Raw genomic sequence first — 21,013 nt, forward strand, 5'->3', positions numbered from 1 at the left:
CTTGATTCTCCAGCAAAGAATGTCTGTGGAATTGAGAGTGTGGTATGGACATACTGACATTGGGTAGGATTAATGGTAAGGTTCTGACACATTCAGCATGGACATTCCCCATGTTAAGCACATGAAAATGGTAGGGTAGAAACAGAAGGAAGTGAAAAATGCCCAGCACTGAGCAAGCTTTCCCACAGCAGGATATTCAAAAGACTCTGGCAGCCAGGTGGTCACACTCTGGGAGAATTAGTCATTAGCACAGAGAACTAAACTGTTTCCAGCCTGAAGGCCGTGGCACAAAATTCAGTTCTGCAGGATCATGTGAGAAATGAATTCACCAAAACAGTAGGGAAGTTTGAAAAGGAATAAAGCATTTCTTTCAAACTGGAGTTTTAAATGTACATGGGGAACCAATTCCATGTTCTCAGTCACACATCTTTGCTTTCAGAGCTTCTCCGTTTCTGAAATACAGCAACTGGCCCTAGCAAAGAGAAATGGAAACACACAGCAGGCACTGAAATCAGCCTTCTAAATCCTAACTCCTTCCTGCTGTACAGCTCAAAAACCCTATTTGAATTTGCTCTATTTGAGCTCTTGTATTTCAGAAGAATATCTCCAGGCAGAGGAGATATTTCATTTTCAGGAAATGAAAGGCATTTCATTTTCAAGGAATGAAAAAATGTCTGAAGTGTTCTATTACTCATTTGAATAACATTAACATTCAGGAGAGATATATGTAAAGGTCCTTAGTAGCTAAAATTGTGTCTTCACTTTGGAACACAGAAGCTTCAGTGTAAATATCCTACCCTGAATTCCTCAGAGTAACAGTCACTATGGCAACACCACCACATGTTGTGCAGATGTCTGCCCGAAATCAGTTGTTGACTTTAAATCACAATTCCTAAAGTTTTGGATTCACAGTGACACCACCAAACCATAAAATTTCTGTTTATAGCATCAAGTATCTTAGTAAAGGCTGTGCAGGGATCTGCTCTCTTGCATAGGGCAAAATCTACCTTTCTTGACACATCAAACTTCTATAGATAATTGTCTATGCTTATTCCCTCATGTCCTCCCCTTAGCCCTTCCTCCATGTCAACTCCTATAATATATGTGTACCAGCACCATGGTATTGAAATTGTTCTTGTCAAATCCCCAGCCACCTCCTACTTGTCAAATTCAATAGTTTATTTGCAGCCTTTTGTGTAGTTGACCACTGCTGTTGGTTGAATTGGGCTCCCCAAAATTCATCGAAGTCCTGACTCCTAATATCTCAGCATGTGATCTTATATGGAAGCAGGATCATTGTATAATAAATGTAATTAGTTACAATGAGGTCATACTACAGTAGGATGGACCCGCAATTTAGTATAACTGGTGTCCTTGTAAAAGAGGGAAATTTTGAGACAGACATATGCAGAATAAAGACTGTGTGAAGAGACCCAAGGAGAATGCCATGTGGAGGCAGGGATTGGAATGATGCATTTACAAACCAAGGAACACCAGATTGCCAGCAAACCACCAGATGCTAGGAAAGAAGCCTAGAACAGATTCTTCCCTCACAACCCTCAGAAGAGTCCAACCCTACTAACACTTTGATCTTGGACTTCTAACCTCAAGAACCATGAAACAATAAATTTCTGTTGTTTAAGCCACCCAAGTTGTGATATTTTGTTACAGCAGCCCTAGTGGACTAATAAAACCACCATTTCTTTAAACTCTCTTATCTTAGGCTTCTGAGCACTCTCCTAAGGGATTTCATCCAGCTCTACAATCATTTATTTCTTTCTTTTTCTTTTCTTTTCTTTTTTTTTTTTTCTTTTCCCACAGAGTCTTGCTCTGTCGCCAGGCTGGAACACAGTGGTACAGTCTCGGCTCACTTCAACCTCCGCCTCCCAGGTTCAAGTGATTCTTCTGCCTCAGCCTCCCCAGTAGCTGAGACTACCGGTGCATCCCAAACACCTGGCTAATTTTTGTATTTTTAGTAGAGATGGGGTTTCACCATGTTGGCCAGGATGGTCTCGACCGCTTGACCTCGTGATCTAACTGCCTCAGCCTCCCAAAGTGCTGGGATTACAGGCGTGAGCCACCGCGCCCAGCCAATTACAATTATTTATTTTTTCTCAGTCCATCTCATTTTCTCTATCTGCTACCTAAATGTATGTATCCTAGAATGCCATCTTCATCCTCTCCATGCAGAGGCAGTGTGGTGTACTGATAAGAGCATAAGTTCTGGAGTCAGATCTCCTTGTTGGGTGACCTTGGGCAATGTGTTTGATCACTCTGCTAATTCAGTTTCCCTACATGCAAACCAATAACTTCTACTTGAGAGGGTTATTCTGAGAAGTAAACTACTATATATGTATATAAAGTGCTGAACATGTAAGTGCTCAACAAACTTGTTATAATTATTTTCTTCTTCTTTTCACATTTTCTCTCTTGTAATCTTAGCTTCGATTCTGGTAGTGGACATTTGTTATACCTTTTGGCTACACTGCACATTTCACCCCCTTTCCTACATTAACAGCCTCTGCCTCCTATAATAGAGGCCAGATTCTAGTCACGTTTTCAGCCTCACTTGCAGCTAGGATGCAAGCATTTCAGTTCTACCCACAGTAGACTGAGTTGGGAGCCAGTGCAGAAAGAAGGAGCCCCTCATGGAGCTCTTTTGCCAATGACAGAATCAGCACCTCCATTATCTAGGGGCAAGCTGCAGCAGATCGTAGTGACCAATGCCACATGTTGGCAGTGTCAATGGTACCAGCTGCGGAGACAGCCCAGCCCTGCAATGTGATTTGAGAATTGTCTCTTGTCATATAGTCTCTAATTTTGGTTCTCTGTTTTCCTGGACATTTTTCTAGCTACCCATTATCACTAACAAATTATTTTCCTACTTAAACTAACCAGAGTTGGTTTCTGTTGTTTGAAACTAAGAATTTTGATGGTCACAAGTTTGGTTTTAATGACCGCTTTTGTACTGATGATGCCCAAACTGAGATCGTCAGCTTCTACTTCTCACTTGGAATTCCATCTGGGTCTCTCTATCTGCATGTTCTAAAAATGACCTTGAGACAAACATGTGCATAACCAAATGTAATGATTTAATTATCTTAAGCCTCATTAAACTGTGTTTTCTCAGTGTAATGGAATTGCTAGATGCCCAAATGCCCTTCAGTACTGCCTGGGTTATTGGTGGAGTGTTTGTTGATATATGAGGGAAAATGTCCTCTTGACTTCCCAAACTTGGGAGGAAGTCTGTTTCTATTGAAAACATGAAAAAAATCCACAAATGCATGAAATCAATATCAATTATCTATTAAAAAATTCCCATTCTAGTTGTTCCATGATAGCATGATCAAATATTTTTATCTAAATAGTAAAAGCTCAACATTACAACATCTAATTAATCTATAACCTCCATCCAAATGTTTTAGTCACACAACACTCAGCTTAGAAACTGAATTCACCATGAACTCTGCCCTCTTTCTCAAACTGTATTCAGTCACCAAGTCTTATAAATCCCACCTACAAAATCTTAAATCCTCCTGTGTCCTTTCTCCATTTCTGTTGCTAGGGTTCAGATGATCATATCTCATTTGCAATCTGCAATTGCCACTTTACAGGAGTTTCCATCTCTTTTTCCTCTCTGCCTACTCAGACTGAGCCAGCCTGGGAGCCAATCCATACCAGCGTTCAGGATTGTTCTCCTCTCTGATGTTTCCTTCCAGTTATTTGTATCTAGTCCTAAGATAGAGAAGGAGTACACTATACAACTGGTTTTATAAATTTCCAAGTATGCGCTTCAAGTGTGACCCAGAGATCTTGAAGTTGGCCTCTTTGTTCTCCAGTTCCCTTATAATAAAATTTCCCAAAATAATGTCATCCTGCATTGTAGCTGCCAACAGTAGGGGAAGGCAAGGGGCAGGGTACAGGGAAGCTAACAATTAGTAGTTAAAATGGCTAGCCCTCCAAACACAAGTTACTCTCCAGAATCTCTAATCTACAGAAAGTGTATGTGTGACAGAAGCCCAAGAAAGCAGCAAACAGATTGAATTGTAAGCCAGGAAATGATCAAATGGAAGCAGTTATAACATAGTATGGTTGGGGGCTCTTCACCTTGAGGTATCTCATGGCTGGTGAGCCTTTGGTCTCTCAACAACAGTTGCATCTGTGGGAAAAGGTCTGAAAGTAAAGAGCACTGTTTTTGGACTCATGAAAGAAGATAATCTTTATTGACTACCTACTGTTGGGATGCAATTCTCCACGAATATTTTCACATTTCTGCACTGTTTGGGTTTTCTGAACAAAGAGCACTGACAAACTCAGTTACACACTGGGGTCCGTTGGGGGGAAATGGGGGAGGGACAGAGGGGGTGGGGAGGTGGGAAGAGATAGCATGGGGAGAAATGACAGATACAGGTGAGGGGAAGGAAGGCAGCAAACCACACTGCCATGTGTGTACCTATGCAACAATCTTGCATGTTCTTCACATGTACCCTAAAACCTAAAATGCAATAAAAAAAAAAGAATTATTGAATGGCAAACATGCCTAGGAAATTAGAGATACAGTACAGTACTGCTCCAGAGAGATTTAGAGGCTTATCTTTCCTGGACCCACCTACCCCTCTCTCCAGGAAACATTTGCTTACACTCCAGAGCAAAGATAAGCACTTTCTCTTCCTCTCTCTCTCCCTCCCCTGCCCTCTCTGGAAGAGATGATGGGCAGATACATCAGCAGCCCTTATATAAGCTCCAAGTCTCATGACTCTCCTGTGCTGCAACCCTGGCTCTTATCATGGGCTTCACATGGTAGGCTTTTATCATGTTGCTCTGCAGGGCTTGAGGAACCAATGCTAAGATACTGTGTGAATAATGAATAGTATGTTCTCTGATCCATAGATCTCATGTTTCCTGTCAGAAATATGAATTTGTTTGTGTGTATGCATATATACATATACATATATACACAAACAGACTGTGTGGCAAACCTGGCACTATCTAGTTTAATCCTCAGAAAACCCTGCTAGTGGTATAAACTATTATTACCATTTTACAGATGAGGAAACCAAAATTCAGAGATGTAGCTGTTTGCCTAAGGTCAATCTGATAGGTGGCAGAGCTGTGTTTCAAATCCAGCTATTTAACACTAAAGTATGTGTTTTTTGTACTCTAATACTTTCTACACTGTACTGGCTTGTTCTGGCACATAGGGCAAGTCATTTGACCTTTTTGTGCCTCAGTTTCCCTATATTTAACATGAAAAATTAGATTATGTGACAACCACGATCCATTCCAATTCCATTATTTTAAGATTTTATGCTTCTCCTCGTACCTTGTCTCCAAGTTCTCCCTAGAAGCAACTTTCTCTTGCCAGCTGTTCTATTACGGATCCCTGTGCACAACATACACACTTTTGCCTTCACATCTTTGTCCTGGTGATCTTGCCACCTGGAAGCTCCCCTTACTGACTTCCACTCATCAAGGTCCTGTTCATCAATCAAGGGACAGGAATCATTAAGAGAGCCTTGGTGATGGCTCTCCCCACAGCACCCCCTGTCTGCAATATTCATTTGCTCTGTATTGTATTTAGCATCTATTATGTCACCTACTGTTTTGTTTGTTTCATAGGTAACTTCAAAACACAATGTCAGCATATAGCTATTTATCTCCATAGATTGACAACAGAACATTGAAACAGAAATGGTGTACATATTAAAGATAATTCAAGCAATACATGTCATGAATGATACTTGAATATCCTTTTGTCTTGTTCAAGCATCAATAATTATAGCCAGTAAGTATGTTCATTCTATCATTATTTTGACAAGCATGTAGTTAAGTCCCACTTTTTGCCATGCATTGTACTAGGTGATAAGAACATTGTCATGAAAAATAGATGTGGTCCCAGCCTTCCAAAAATGTACAGTCTAATGAGTAGGGTAGGAAGGACAGACATTAACTGAATGCTCACTAAGGAAACAAGAAAGAAAAGTAAACAAATCAACTCCAAAATATCTAAGCTACAGCTTATCATTATATTGCCAAAGATAAAAGGCTATATTTGCCTTTGGAAACCAGAACTCTTGGTTTTGTGAGAAATATTTTAGTGGACCTTTGGCTGTGAAAAAATAATCTAAAAAGAGATAGGGATAAATATAGTATACAGCATATTATTTAAAAACCAAGGCCAGGCGCAGTGGCTTATGCCTATAATCTCAGCACTTTGGGAGGCCGAGGCGGGTGGATCATGAGGTCAAGAGATCGAGACAATCCTGGTCAACATGGTGAAACCCTGTCTCTACTAAAAATACAAAAATTAGCTGGACATGGTGGCGCAGGCCTGTAATCCCAGCTACTCAGGAGGCTGAGGCAGGAGAATTGCTTGAACCCAGGAGGCGGAGGTTGTGGTGAGCAGAGATCGCGCCATTGCGCTCCAGCCTGGTTAACAAGAGTGAAACTTGGTCTCAAAAAAAAAAAAAAAAAGCCACATTGTGACCAAAGTTCCATCCTTGCAAAGATTATTTAAATGATTGGATTATTAAAATGAAAAGTAACTCTGTTCTTCAGAGTAAAAGATAAGTTGGGATCCTAGACCATGAGAGAGCAAACTGGTCCTACAACCTTGCCACAGACCAGGGGCTAAGGATGGAGATGGCCATTAAAGGATACTCTGTGGAAGCTCATGGGCCCATAATTGTTGTATCTGCTTTATTCCTTCTAGGGCTATTCTCACAAATTACCACACAATAACTAGGTGACTTAAAACAGCAGAAGTGCACTCTCTCACAATGGAGTCCACAAGTCCAAAATCGAGGTATCCTCCCCACCAAGGCTCTAGAGGAGACTCTGTAGCTTGCCTCTCCCAGCTTCTAGTGGGTATAGGCTTCCTTTGGTTTGTGGCTGCAATATTCTAACCTCTGCCTTCATGATCACATTGCCTCCTCCTCTTGTTTGTATGTCTGTCTCCTGTGCTTTTTTGATATAATATCCCTCTCTTTTATAAGGATACACGCAATTGCATTTAGGGCCCACCTGGATAATCCAGGATAAGCTTCTCCTTTTAAGATCCTTAACTTAAAATCACATCTATAAAGTCCTCTTTTCCAAATAAGGTAACATTCACAAGTTTCAGGGATTAGGATGTGTCATTTAGGGGACTACTCTGCAGCTCATGATATCTCGTTTTAATGTTTTTCTCTTTAGCATAATTATAAATTCTTTCTGACATCCTGAAACTTTCAGTTGAACGTGGTTAGACCTAGTCTTGTTCTGACAGAGGAGCTCACTTAACTCTTTTAGCTCATTTCTGGCCACAATTTAACTTTTAAATAATATGCTGTACACTATATTTACCCCTATCTTTTTTTAGATCTACTTTTTTCACAGCCAAAGATCCACCAAAGTATTTTTCACAAAACAAGAATTCTGGTTTCCAAAGGTGAATGTAGCATTTTATATCTAGCAATATGATGACTGCTATATCTTAGATATTTTGGAGTTGATTTGTTTACTTTTTAATTTTGCTTTTATTTTAAATAAAGACTACAAAAGTCCTAGATCAATTTCTAAGTTAGGATTCAAGGTCAAGTTAGTGAGAAGAGACCTGAAGAAATGAAAGCAGTGAACCAGAGCTTGGCAGCCAGCTGAGATGATCAGCAAAAAGTGGCCCATACTTGTGGAACATGTCAGCATTTCTCAGGGATTCCCAGAAACACATGGATCCAGAAACCCAATAAGTCACAGGAATTTCCTGCCATTACACAGGATGGTGGTGCGAACTATTGTTATTTGAGCATTAAAGGCCAAGATAGACCCTGACGTTGGTAATTTCTAGATTACATGTATTTCCTAAATTTTCCGTAATATTTTGATTTTGTAATAAATAAGAATAAGCACAAATTGTTGGATCTTGTTTGATTGAAATACCACACTCACTGCTTTTTTGAGTAGTTTCCTCTTTGGCATTCTCTGCTGTCTGTCCTATACAGCTATTTTCACTAGCTACTGACCTTTCTGCATAGTTGGTACATAGGTCTGATTACCCCATCACAGAAATGGAGAGGAAAAGTAACTGACTGAAAAGCACCTGACACATCCTGGAAAGGACTTTCTGAAACCATTTTATTCTGTCTTTTTCCAGGGATGCATTTTGACATTAGACAGAGGTTATCCATGGCAGAGATTATCTGGACCTTGTGTACTCTCCTTGCACTATTTCAGGGTTTATATGAAGCAACTCTATTTAAGTCTTTTAAAACACACACTGGGACTTTTCTTGAAACCAAAAATCAGAATCAAAGTTATAATGTGAAGCAAGACTAGGGCAATGGAGTTGTAGAACACTACTCAGACCCATAGAGAACAATGGGATTTCCATAGAGGGTGGACCTTCAGTTTTTTGAAGCTAAAAAAAATATATACCATTAAAAAAATCATAGATTGTCCTTTATCTTCTAGAATGGAAACCGGAATGTGTCTTAGGGATAGACCAGTAGGGAGGCAACTTTGATGGAACCTTTTTAATTAAGCAGATATAAAGCAAGGTTTTGCTCCATGAACCTAGAGATGCCTGGGTGTTGTAGGTGGTGAGGGGTGGACAGATCCCTACCAAGCAGAGGCCAGCTGGACGGGAAACCAGACTGAGGGACTCTGGTATAAGGATAGGCCTGTGAGTTCTAAGAGTAGCTACTTTCACAATACTTTTTATTTTATTTTATTTTATTTTTTTTGAGATAGAATCTTGTTCTGTCACCCAGGCTGGAGTGCAGTGGCTCAATCTTGGCTCACTGCAACCTCCGCCTCCCGGGTTCAAGCAATTTTCCTGCCTCAGCCTCCCAAGTACCTGTGAATACAGGTGCATGCCACCATGCCTGGCTACTTTTTTCTATTTTAGTAGAGAAGGAGTTTCACCTTGTTGCCCAGGCTGGTTGCAAACTCCTGAGCTCAGGCAATCTGCCTACCTCGGCCTCCCAAAGTCCTGGGATTGCAGGCACGAGCTACGAAGCCTGGCCTCACAATGCTTTCATAACTGTTTTCTATTTACAAACAATGGAAAATACACTCATTGTATTGCACAGGACATTTTCAGGAACAAATTAATGGCAGTAAGTGGGAAATGCCAGTATATCTCAAATCCTCCCACTTATCACCACCTGCACCACCTACATTCTAGTCTGTCATCTTTTCTTGCCTAGATGATTGCAATTGCCTTTAAATATTCTTTCTGCTTCCACTTCTTCTTTACTCTACCCCAGTCTCTTCTCCACAGAACATCCAGAGTGATTAAAAATATAACTCAGAACCTATCTCATCTCTGCTCAAAACCCTCCCCAATAATTCACAGCCATAATTAAAATAAAGCAGCCCTTACCATGGCTTGACAGTCTCACACAACCTGGCCCTTGCCAGCCTCCCCAGCTTCAGCTCTTAGCACTCTGTCACTAACTCCACTCCAGCCATCCTGGCCTTCCACCTTTTCCTTTACTTTGTGAAGCGTGCTTCAACATCAGGTCTTTGGCACTTGCTTGGAGTCCCCTTCTCTAGACAGTCTCACGGTTGTTTCCCCCACTTCATTCATTTCACCAAATGCCATCTTCTTGTAGAAGCCTTTGCTGACTACGCTTTTAAAAAGCAGACATGTTTCATTCCTCAACCCCCTTACTCTGCTTCACTTTCCTTCATTGAACTTTACTACCTTCATAACCTTTGTTCATTGTTTTATTATCTGTCCCTACACTGAGTGTAAATTAATGAGGACCATCACAGTCTGTTTCATTTATTGAGCATTGAATAGTGCTTGGCACGTAGTAGGTACTCAGGACATTGTTTTTAACGTTGTTGTTTTAGTTGCTCAAGTTGACTTTTAATTTTGACTTTGTCTTCTCAATCTCCATTCTATACATTGCTCCTGAGTAATTTCTGCTAACTGCTCTTAGCTCTTGAAATATATCCCAATGTTTGTGTGTCTCCTTGGCTTTGGCCCATTTCTGGCTTCCAGTCAGCTTCTATGGCCCTCTCAACCCTTTTGTAGCCCAGGCATTTGGCCTTGGCACTTGCTGATGCTAATGCCAGCCATTTTCCATGAATCTCAAGAATTGTGAATCTCTGTGACTTGCAAGCCACCAACCCAGTCTGCATCTGGGGCCAACCAAGCCTGACCCATGGTAGGGCTCCAGGTCTGAGGCAGGGAGGCAAGCAGGGTATGGCCTCACTCTTAATTGGAGTTGGGGAAGTAGACAGATTGTTGGAGTGAGATCTTAGAATACTGACACACAATAGTCAAAGTGCTACTTGGAATCTTCCTGTTTTCCCAGAACTGGCAACTAGAACTCAAAGTTGAGAACAAAAGGCATCAGGTACCCGTATTCTAAGTTCAGAGAAATAGGAGCTGTGATGCCAGTCACTTCTCCACAGGGCTTGCAAAGAGGTTCTTTTCAGCAGACCCAGCAAAATAGTCCCCTATCCTTCATTATATATTTTATATAAAATATATAAATTATAATTTATATAAATTATATAATTTATATAAGTTTATATAATTTTATATAAATTATAATTTATATAATTTTATATAAATTATAATTTATATAATTTTATATAAATTATAATTTATATAATTTTATATAAATTATAATTTATATAAAAGGGTAGAAAATACTATTTCTGAGAATACATCCTACAGAATCACTTGCACCATGTGAATTGATGTATATACAAGGTTACACATTGCAGTTCATAAGGAACTGGGAAATGATATGATACATACATACAATGGAATACTATACAACTGTACACTATACTATACATTTTTAAAGAAAGAATGAGAAAGTTCTTCATGTATTAATAGGGAAATACCAAGATATATTGTTAAACTTTAAAAAAGGTTTAGAACAACATATATAATATGATACCTTTTGTGTAAAAAGATAGTAAACAAGGACATATCTACATTTTGCTTCTATGTGCATCAAGGACCTCTGGAAGGATGCACAATAACTAATAACAGTGATCACCTAAGAGTTTGGTGTGTGAACAGATAGAGGACAGAGGTAGTTTCTCTTTTGAATCATGTGAATGTAGCAAAATATAAAAATTAACCCCTCTTAAAAATGAAAAATAAGAAAATTATCGTGTACAGAGATGGAAAGATCTCTAAGACATATGATTAAGTGAAAAAAGTGTAGAAGAGTGCATAATAAAGTGTTATTTAAGTATATATACATCTACATATGTGTGTATATACACACACATATACACATATGTATAGCGAAGTGTTATTTAAGTATATATACATCTGCATGTATGTGTATACACACATATATGTATATACACACATATGTAGCGTGTATATGTGTGTTTGTAATAATAGAATTTATTTGCTACATATGTGTATATATGTGTGTGTATATGTGTGTGTGTGTGTACACACATATATACACATATGTAGCATGTATATGTGTGTTTGTAATAATAGAATTTTTGTGGCAGAAGACGCTGGTAATGGGCTTCCCTCTGGAAAACTAAACCAGATGACTGAAGAAAGGGAAGGCATAATATGAAGAGAGAGCAATGCTCACCAAGTTCCCATTTGGTGATGAGCCAAAATGTGTGAAAGTGTGAGTAATGAGTTGCATTTTCTCTGGGTTATGAGCCACATTTTCTTTGTGTCTCCCATTTGCTTCTTAACATTTTCTGGCCCGTTTGCAATTGGGCAGACCCATATGCCTGGTTTTGGCCAATGAAACATGAGTACAAAGGACATGTGCCATTTCTGAGCTGAGATGGTGAAAGTCTATGAGTGATTCTCTAGTCTCTTGCCTCTGGCTTGGTCTGATTACTAGAATGGGGCTGAATATTCTGTGGGAGATGAATGGGTTCAGGCATGAGGAACTAAGAGCAAAGGCAGAGCCTAATCCAAGTACAGTCAGTCTTCCATATCTGTGGATTCCACATTCCCAGATTCAACCAACCATGGATTTTAAAATATTTGAAAATAAAAAGAATTAAAATATACAAAATTTGAGACCAATATAGATAACAACTATTTGCAAGGCATTTACCTTGTACTAGATATTATAGGCAATCCAGAGATGATTTAAAATATATAGCAAAATATATAGGAGGATGTGCATCAGTTATATGCAAATATTACACAATTTTATACAAGGAAAACAACCGTCTATGGATTTTACTATCCATGGGGGGTCCTGGAGCCAATCTTCCACAGATACCAAGGGACAACTGTGCATATGTGGCTAAAGAACATGTTCTTTATAGTGGAAAGTTTGTACTTTCACATCAAGCTTTTTCTCTGAAAGGAATAGGCAAGAAACTGAGGAAGGAAGAAGGCATCCAACTATTGAGCAATTAAAAAATGCATCCTCTGATCAGTGGATAGCTCAGCCTGATTTTCCAATTAGTGACAAATGCCTTGCCCATCTAGACCTGCAGTCATCTTTCAAGTGGAGAGAAACAGTTTTAACTATTTTAGCCCCAAGGACCTCTTCTGCCACTGCTTGTACCATACTGTTGGAATATTTTTTTTTCTCTGTGCCTCATTTTAGATTATTTGTATTGTATTCTCTTTAGCTTCATGGTTTATTCTTTTGCGGTATCTAGCCTGCTATTTAATTTTGCCCAGTAAAATTTTCACTTCAGATATTTTATTTTTCATCTAAAAAACTTACTTCGTTTTTTACCCCAAGGTTTATGTGTCTTCAGTTTATCTCTTTATCATGTTCATGTATTCTTTTAAATCCTTGAGCTTATTTATATTTTTCTGATAAGTCTTTTAAAGTTCTTGTCTAATTAATTTCATCATCTGTCATTTCTGGGTCTGTTTCTATCAACTGATTTTTCTCTGGGTTATGAGCCACACTTTCCTATGTCTAGTAATTATTATTATTACTATTTTGAAATGGAGACTTGCTCTGTTGCCCAGGCTGGAGTTCAGTGGCAGGATCTCGGGTCACTGCAACTTTTGTCTCCCAGCTTCAAGTGATTCTTGTGCCTCACCCTCCCGAGTAACGGGGATTACAGGCACCCACCATCATGCCTGGCTAATTTTTGTATTTTTAGTAGAGATAAGGTTTTCCATGTTGGTCAGGCTAGGCTGGTCCCAAACTCCTGACTTCTAGTGATCCACCCACTTCATCTTCCCAAAGTGCTGGAATTACAGGCATGAGCCACCATACCTGGCCTCTACTAATTTTTATTGGATGTTGGACTTAAATTTTACATTGCTGAGTACTGGATATTATTGTATTCCTTTAAAGATTATCTGTACTATAGCAGAAAGTTATTTACAGGTTATCTTAATCTTTCCAGACTTGCTTTTAAGGTTTTCTGGCAGGGAGGTTATCTGGAGTAGCCTTACTCTAGGTCTGGTTTAGGTTCCCTATTAAAGTTTGACCTATCTGAGGTGGCTACTGAATTCTCCATGTATTCAGCAAAGTTTCTTCACTCTAGTTAGTGGGAACCTGATTCAGTCCCAATCCTGTGCAAGCTTTGAGACTTACTTGGCTTACAGTGTCCCAATAATTGCTCTTTCCCAGCACTTTGTTCCATTTCATAGAGTTTCACCCTTTGCATGCACAAATGGATAGTCAAAGTCTCAAAGGACCTCTATATAAATATCTGGATACCCTTTCACTGTAAAGCTCCTTTCTGTCCACTATTTATGATCTCTGTCTCTGCTCAGTAAGACCACCAGGCTCTATTTGGGTTCCCTCTTCCTGAGCCACTGCCTGAAAATTGCTTCCAGGAAGAAAGCCAGAGCAATTGTAGGATTCATCTTATTTTATTTCTTTCTCTTGAACATCATAGTGCTGCACTGCCTATTATTCAATATCTGAGAATGGTTATTTCTCTTTTATCTAGTTATCTAGGTTTTATAATGGCAGTTGGGGAAGAATGCAGACTTCTAGTAGTTACCTCTTAAGGGCCATTTAAACTCTCTTATCAGGGATTATATCCATTCATATACTCTACATTTTTTCTGTGAACAAATAGGACCAAGATCAGTAGCACACACTGAGTTGGACTTAAGTTTTCCAACCAGGTACTAAGAGTAGTTTAACTTGCAGTAAATTTGGCAAATTTTATCTTCAGGGATAACTGCATTTAACTTCTGAATCCTTTTATCCTCAGGTTCCTGCAGTCTCTGTTCTTTCTCTCTATCAAATCTTTTTCTCAGAAGGCCTATAACATTTTAGAAGTGATCAAACCTTAGCAGAAGAAAATGAAGCTCCAGTGCTGATAAATTGCAGCAGATGGTAGAGACTTTGCGGCAGGCGAGGAAGCCATCTGGTGGGATCGTTCCACACTGTTGCCTACTTGTAGACCCAGTGACAGTCCTGATTTAAAGCAAATGAATTTTTTTCCTTCTCTTCTCAAATAAAAGCACACCTTTGCTTCAGTTGAGATCTGCTTCAGCTGAGGGCCTTCCTTTTTCTCAGTAATAAGTTCAAATACTTGAATTTCACAAAAATTTGTAAATTGCATAAGTGTTGTGACCCATCTTCACCCAAAAGTTGTGCCATCTAAGTTGCTGGAAGCCATGTGCAAGCCTCCAAAGTTAACCGGACATTGTGTCTGTGCCTGTGTGTGTGACTAGGGAACTTCTACTGGGCTACTGTTCCGTTCTTGCCAGAGCTTCACAGAAGCAATCTGCAAATGCATCATGCCAGTGTCCATGTGTGGAACCATCAGGGCCACTTACACCATTCAATATTGCATTATATGAACAAATGGCCCTTCAGAATTGCAGCATTTAACTCACTGATTGAACCAGACTGCGGGTTTAAATTATCTCTTTCTCCATATGGAGCCACGGCTTAAATTAGGCTGTTTATATCCTTGAGGAAAGTTATTCTAGCTCCAGGAACACATGGCCAGATAAGAAGCATGCAAAAATCAGCCTGATGTAAGTCATGTGCTTATTTAAATTTTATCCATTCTTCAAGGTCAAGCTCAAATACCACTTTTTATGAGAAGTTGTGATGGGTAATTTTACGTGTCAGCTGAGTTAGGCTGTAGTACTGAGTTATTTGATCAAGCCCTGATCTAGATGTTGCTGTGAAGATATTTTGTAGCTGTGGTTAACATCTATGATCGGTTGACTTTAAGATTACCCTGAATAAGGCCAGTAGACCTCATCAAATCAGTTGAAAGCCTTAAGAGCAAAAACTGAGGTTTACCCAAGAAGAAATTCTGTCTCAAACCTGCAACATTAACTCCTCCTGAGTTTCCAGCCTGCCTGCCTGCCTACACTATGGATTTCAGACTTGCCAGCCCCCACATTGCACATTGCATGAGCCAATTTCTTATTTCTTAAAATAAGTCTCTGACTGTGTGTGTGTGTGTGTGTGTGTGTGTGCGTGTTGTACACACATATAAAATAGAGTTTGTTTCTCTGGAAAACCCTAATTGAAACAGAAGCCTTTTCTGACATCTCTAGACCAAAGTGATTCCCCCTTCCTCTGACTTAGCACTTAATTGTACACTACCTTTATTTTTACAATTTGATGTCTTTTATCCCCAAATATTCATGGTATATATTTATAATATACCCATGCTTGTTAAAGGACAGACTAAACTGCTATAATTAAGAAATTTAAAGGTACAGTGGCTTTGTTAAAAAATAGAATTTGCCCCTCTAAACATTCCAGAAGATGTGCAGTTCACGCTGACAGGGTGGCTCTGCTCCACATGGTCAGAAAAAAACGTAGGAACCATATTGTTGTTCTATCACCTCTAAGGATGTTGTCTTTATTTGATAATAGCCTCAAGTTTGTCTCTTTGTATTTGAGGGAGACAAATTTCCAAAGCCCTGTATATCCAAGTCCACTGGGCTACTGCCAGTTCCTCACACTCCATCTTTCAGCCTTCTTGGCAAGGCATCTGGAAAAGTATTTAAAAAGTACTTTTGTTGTTTTACCTCCTACTAGCAATACTACAATTGTAATCATGTATTTCTACCACAGACTTTGCCAACTCCAATGCATTGCACCTCTTATTGCATGTGATCGATGGCTCCTGTTCTATTCTCTCACCTTCCAACATCGTGAATTCCATGCCAGCTGGCCGGTTGCTAAGAAAACAAATTGATAGTTACCAAGAAGGACCTCAAGGAAACCTCAGATTGGCCAAGGATCACTATAAGAAGTAAGAGCATCAATTTAGAATCCTTTTCATTTCACTTACCTTCCTCCAGTTTTTACTCACAGCTTCATGAATCACACTAAGAATGTATTCTTTATTCTTTATTCCAGTTATCTCCTTAAAAGAAACCTAAGTAGTGTGAATATATGGATCATATAAGACAAGTAAAGAAGCCATGGCAAACTCCAGTACTAAAGTCACTGGGCAGGGAAAGTCCTGAAGGAGTGATAGTGGGGACCACCTCTCTTCAAAATACTTTTCAGTGGGATAAATTCATTTACTAAGGCAGAAGTTCTCAAAATACGTGTGGTCCCTGGACCCGTGGCATAAGCATCATTGGGGAACTTGCTAGATATACCAGTTCTCAGGCCCCAACACTGTCCTGAGTTTGAGTCATAAACTCAGGGAGTGGGGTCAAGCAATCTATGTTTTAACAAGCCCTCCAGGTGACTGACTCAAGCTAAAGTGTGACTACTACTATACTTAACAAATCTTGGGAAACTTTATGCCATTCCGTCTTCAGCAAAGGTCTTGGACATACCATCCAAACTGATTATTCCATTATTTCATTCCAGACTCAGAAAGAAGCCACAGCCTCTGCTAGATTTTTGGCTGTACACACTGTCTCAGGGGATCTCTCTGTAACACATTAACTGGTCTTCTTCTCTTACTGCCTTTGCTTCTCATTCCTGACCCCAGTCAGAGGTTGTCTGTCAGACTTGGTTTAAGCCTCTCTGGCCAAACACTGTATCTAATCAATGGATAAACAAAATGTAGTGTATATGTACAATGAAATATTACTCAATCATAAAAGAAGTGCATTTGTTATATGTTACCACATAAATGAACCTTGAAAACATGCTAAGTGAAAGAAACCAGACACAAAAGACCACATATTATATGATTCATTTAATGAAATGTCCAGAATAGACAAATAGGTACAAAAAGTAGTTTAGTAGTTATCAAGGAATGAGGAAGGGGAGAGTAGGGACTAACTGCTAATAGGTATGGGGTTTCTTTCTGGGGCGATGGAAATGTTCTAGAAGTATGTAGTGGTGATAGTTGCCCACCATAGTCAATATACTGAAATAGACATACAAAATGTTGAATTCTATGTTATATAAAGTATATATCTCAATTTTTACATGCTATAAAAGAAAAAAAATGTTGTGTTAAATATTGTACTTGGGTTCAGAATATCATATGAGTCCTAGCAATTGCTGAACAGCAGTCCATGTGAAAATAATGTGGGATTTTTAGTTAACTGGAGCCTAAAAGAGATAATTTTGTAATCTGACTACAGAGAATGCTAGGTTGATCTTTGAATATAATTGACAGTATTCCAGTTAAGGAAGAAGGTAGTCATTCTTTCTGCTATGTTCACCAGACTGAACCATTTCTAGGGTCTTGGATGCAGTTATGGGCATTTAAGAATGTTGACAAGATTCAGCAATAAAAAGAAATGAAGACATGCCACGTGGCACTGTGGCAGGTGGCAGGGCCTGGGTGGTTGAGGCAGCTGAGCAGCAGACATGCACACCACAAAGTGTGGTGATGGAACAGTAACCGTGCTTGTGAGAGGGCTCTACAGTATAAACTAGGAGACAAGATCTGCAGATTCACCATAAACCAGGTGACATCTGTTCCTGAGCTGTTTCTTACTGCCATGAACCTCAGCCATGATGACACAGGAGCCAGATATTTAAACCTGGCCAGAGAAGACACAAATAATCTGTTCAGCATGCAGTTCTGCACCACTCCTGTGGACAGCACCAGTGTTTCTCACGTTCTTGAGCATACCATCCTTTGTGGGTCTCAGAAATATCCATGCAGAGACCCTTTCTTCAAAATGTTGAACTGGTCCCTATCCATTTTCATAAACCCCTTCACAGTGATTATACTCTGTATCCATTTTCCACACAAAATCCCAAGGACTTTCAGAATCTCCTCTTGATGTATTTGGATGCTGCATTTTTCCCATGTTTACCAGAGCTGGATTTCTGGCAGGAAGGTCTGAACGACCCCTAGATGCCCTTGGTCTTTAAAAGAGTCTGCTTTAATGAAGTGAAAGGAGCATTTACAGACAATGAGAGGATATTCTCCCAGCACCTTCAGAAGAGACTTCTTCCAGACCATACTTACTCAGTGGTCTCTGGGGGTGATCCATTGTGCATCCTGGAGCTTACATGGGAGCAACTTTAGCAATTTCATTCCACTCACTATCACTTAAGCTATGCTAGGTTATTCACGCGTGGTAATTTTCTGTTAGAACAGCATCTGAAACAAATTCACGAGGAAGCACTGAGCAAATTTCAGAAAATTGAACCAAGCACCGCAGTGCCAGTTCAGACACCCTGGGACAAGCCTAAGGAATTCCAGATAATGTGTAGCCCATATTCATTTTCTGCAGATCCGTCTAAACAAACAACCATCAGCATTAACTTCCTCTTACCAGACATCACCAACACAGCTGAAGAATTCACACTAAATCTTCTGTGTTCACTCTTAATTTCTGGGCCCAACTCTCTTTTACAAAGCCTTGATTGAATCTGGCCTTGGCACAGACTTTTCTCCTGATGTTGGATATAATGCTGCATAAGGGAGGCCTACTTCAGAGTCGACCTCCAAGGGATTGTGGAGAAAGACATTGGGACCATCGGATGACTCATAGACAAAACAGTTGATGAAGTAGTTGAGAAAAGATTTGAAGATGATCAAATTGAAGCTTTACTTCATAAAATTGAAATACAGATGAAACATCAGTCTACCAGCTTTGTATTGACTCTGACATCATACATAGCTTCTTGCTGGAACCATGATGGGGAACCCTGTGGAGCTCTTGAAGTGGGAAATCAGTTAGCTAAATTCAGACAGTGCTTGCAGAAAAATACAAAATTCTTGCAAGAAAAAGTAAAACAGTATTTTAAGAATAATCAGCATAAGCTGACTTTATCAATGAGGCCAGATGACAAGGATCATGAGAAGCAAGCACAGGTAGAAGCCAAAGAGCTCAAGCAGAAGGTTGAGGCTTTGTCCCCGAGAGATAAGCAGCGGATCTACAAGAAAGGTTTAGAATTATGGACTGAACAAAGCAAACCTCAAAATGCCTCTTGTCTGCCAGTGTTGAAAGTTTCAGATATTGAGCCCACCATACCTATCAAGAAGTTGGAAGTGGTCCTGACAGTTGGAGATATCCCTGTTCAGTACTGCGCCCAGCCCACCAATGGTGTGGTATATTTCTGGAACTTCTCCAGTCTGAGCACGCTCCCTGAGGAGCTGAGACCCTAGGTGCCCCCTTTCTGCAGCATCCTCACCAAGGTGGGCTATGGCCTTCTTGACTACCAGGAGCAGGCTCAGCAGATAGAACGGAAGACTGGAGGAACGACTGCTTCTCCCCACTTGTCCCCTGACAACTTGCATATGGACACCTACGAGCAGGGTGTACTTTTCTCTTCTCTCTGCCTGGACCGAAAACTGACAGACAGATGCATTTATGGAGTGAAATATTTAACAATTCATGCTTTGAGGAAGAAAAACACTTCAGAGTGCTGGTGAAGATGACTACCATGCATTTCCCTTCCCTGAGGAAAGGGTATCTGCCTCACCATTGCTGAAGAGAGAGACAAGAGACTGGCAGCTAAACAGAACAGTGGGTAAAATGGTCTCTAGTGACATGTTAGAAAGATTTTTATACTTAATTAAAGATGACATGGCATGAAAAAAGATCATTCATCATGACCAAGTGGAATTTATCCCAGGAATGCAAGGATAGTTGAACACACACAAGTCTACGAATACGATACACCATATGTATCATAATGAAAGATGGAAACCATATGATCATTTCAATTGATGCCAGAAAAGCATTTGTTAGTATTTAACATCCCTTCATGATAAAAGAAAAACCTCAAAAAATTGGATATAGGAGGAGCATAACATCAACATAATAAAAGCCTTATATAACAGACCCACAGCTATTATCATACTGAATGGGGAAAAATTGAAAGTCTTTTCTCTAAGATCAGAAACACAACAAGGATGCCCACTTTTGTCACTGTTATTAAACATATTACTGGAAGTCCTAGTTAGAGCAGTCAGAGAAGAGAAAGAAATGAAGGGTCTCCAAATTGGAAAGGAAGAAGTAAAATTATCCTTGTTTGAAAATGATATGAGCCTACATTTTGAAAAAATCCTGAAGACTCCACACACAAACAGACACACACATAGAAAAACTATTAGAACTGATAAACTCCGTCAAGTTGAAGGATACGAAAATCAGAAGCATTTCTATATGTTAAGAGCAAACAATCTGAAAAAAGAAATCAAAATAGTAATCTTATTTACAATAGTAACAAATAAGATAAAATACTTAGAAATTATCCAAAGCAGTGAAAGATCTCTATAATGAAAATTCTAAAATAGTGATAACACCAAAGATATTTCATGTTAATGGATTGGGAGAATCAGTGTTGTTAAATGTTCATAGTACCCAAAGCAATCTACAAATTCAACACAATCTTCACCAAAATACCAATGGCATTCTTCACAGAAATAGAAAAAATAATCCTAAAATGTATATAAACTACAAAAGACCTAGACTAATCAAATCCATCCTAAGCAAAAAGAACAAAATGCGGAATTGCATTACCTGACTTCAAATTATAGTATATCAAGATAGGGTGATTAAAAAATTATACTACAGAGCTATAGTAAACAAAACAGCATGGGACTGGCATAAAAACAGACATATAAACCAGTGGAACAGAACAGAGAGGCCAGAAACAAATCCCCATACCTACAGTGAACTCATTTTCAATTAAGGTGCCAAAAATATATACTGAGAAAAAAGACAGTCTCTTCA

General features: G+C 39.4%; 1 protein-coding gene and 1 pseudogene across 2 annotated transcripts in view; both read left to right on the forward strand.

Moving 5' to 3' along the window:
• WDPCP (WD repeat containing planar cell polarity effector) overlaps positions 1–21,013 on the forward strand; it is a 785,671-nt gene that overhangs the window by 168,401 nt on the left and 596,257 nt on the right. For both annotated transcript variants that reach the window (XM_074399199.1, XM_074399192.1), the window contains one exon: positions 15,975–16,155. The gene's annotated coding sequence lies outside the window, so the exon portion shown is untranslated. The remainder of the gene's footprint in view (positions 1–15,974; positions 16,156–21,013) is intronic.
• LOC101032907 (presequence protease, mitochondrial pseudogene) lies at positions 17,628–19,798 on the forward strand (annotated as a pseudogene).

The sequence above is a fragment of the Saimiri boliviensis genome, chromosome 1 (genome assembly GCF_048565385.1).
Source record: "Saimiri boliviensis isolate mSaiBol1 chromosome 1, mSaiBol1.pri, whole genome shotgun sequence".
Classification (NCBI taxonomy): domain Eukaryota; kingdom Metazoa; phylum Chordata; class Mammalia; order Primates; family Cebidae; genus Saimiri; species Saimiri boliviensis.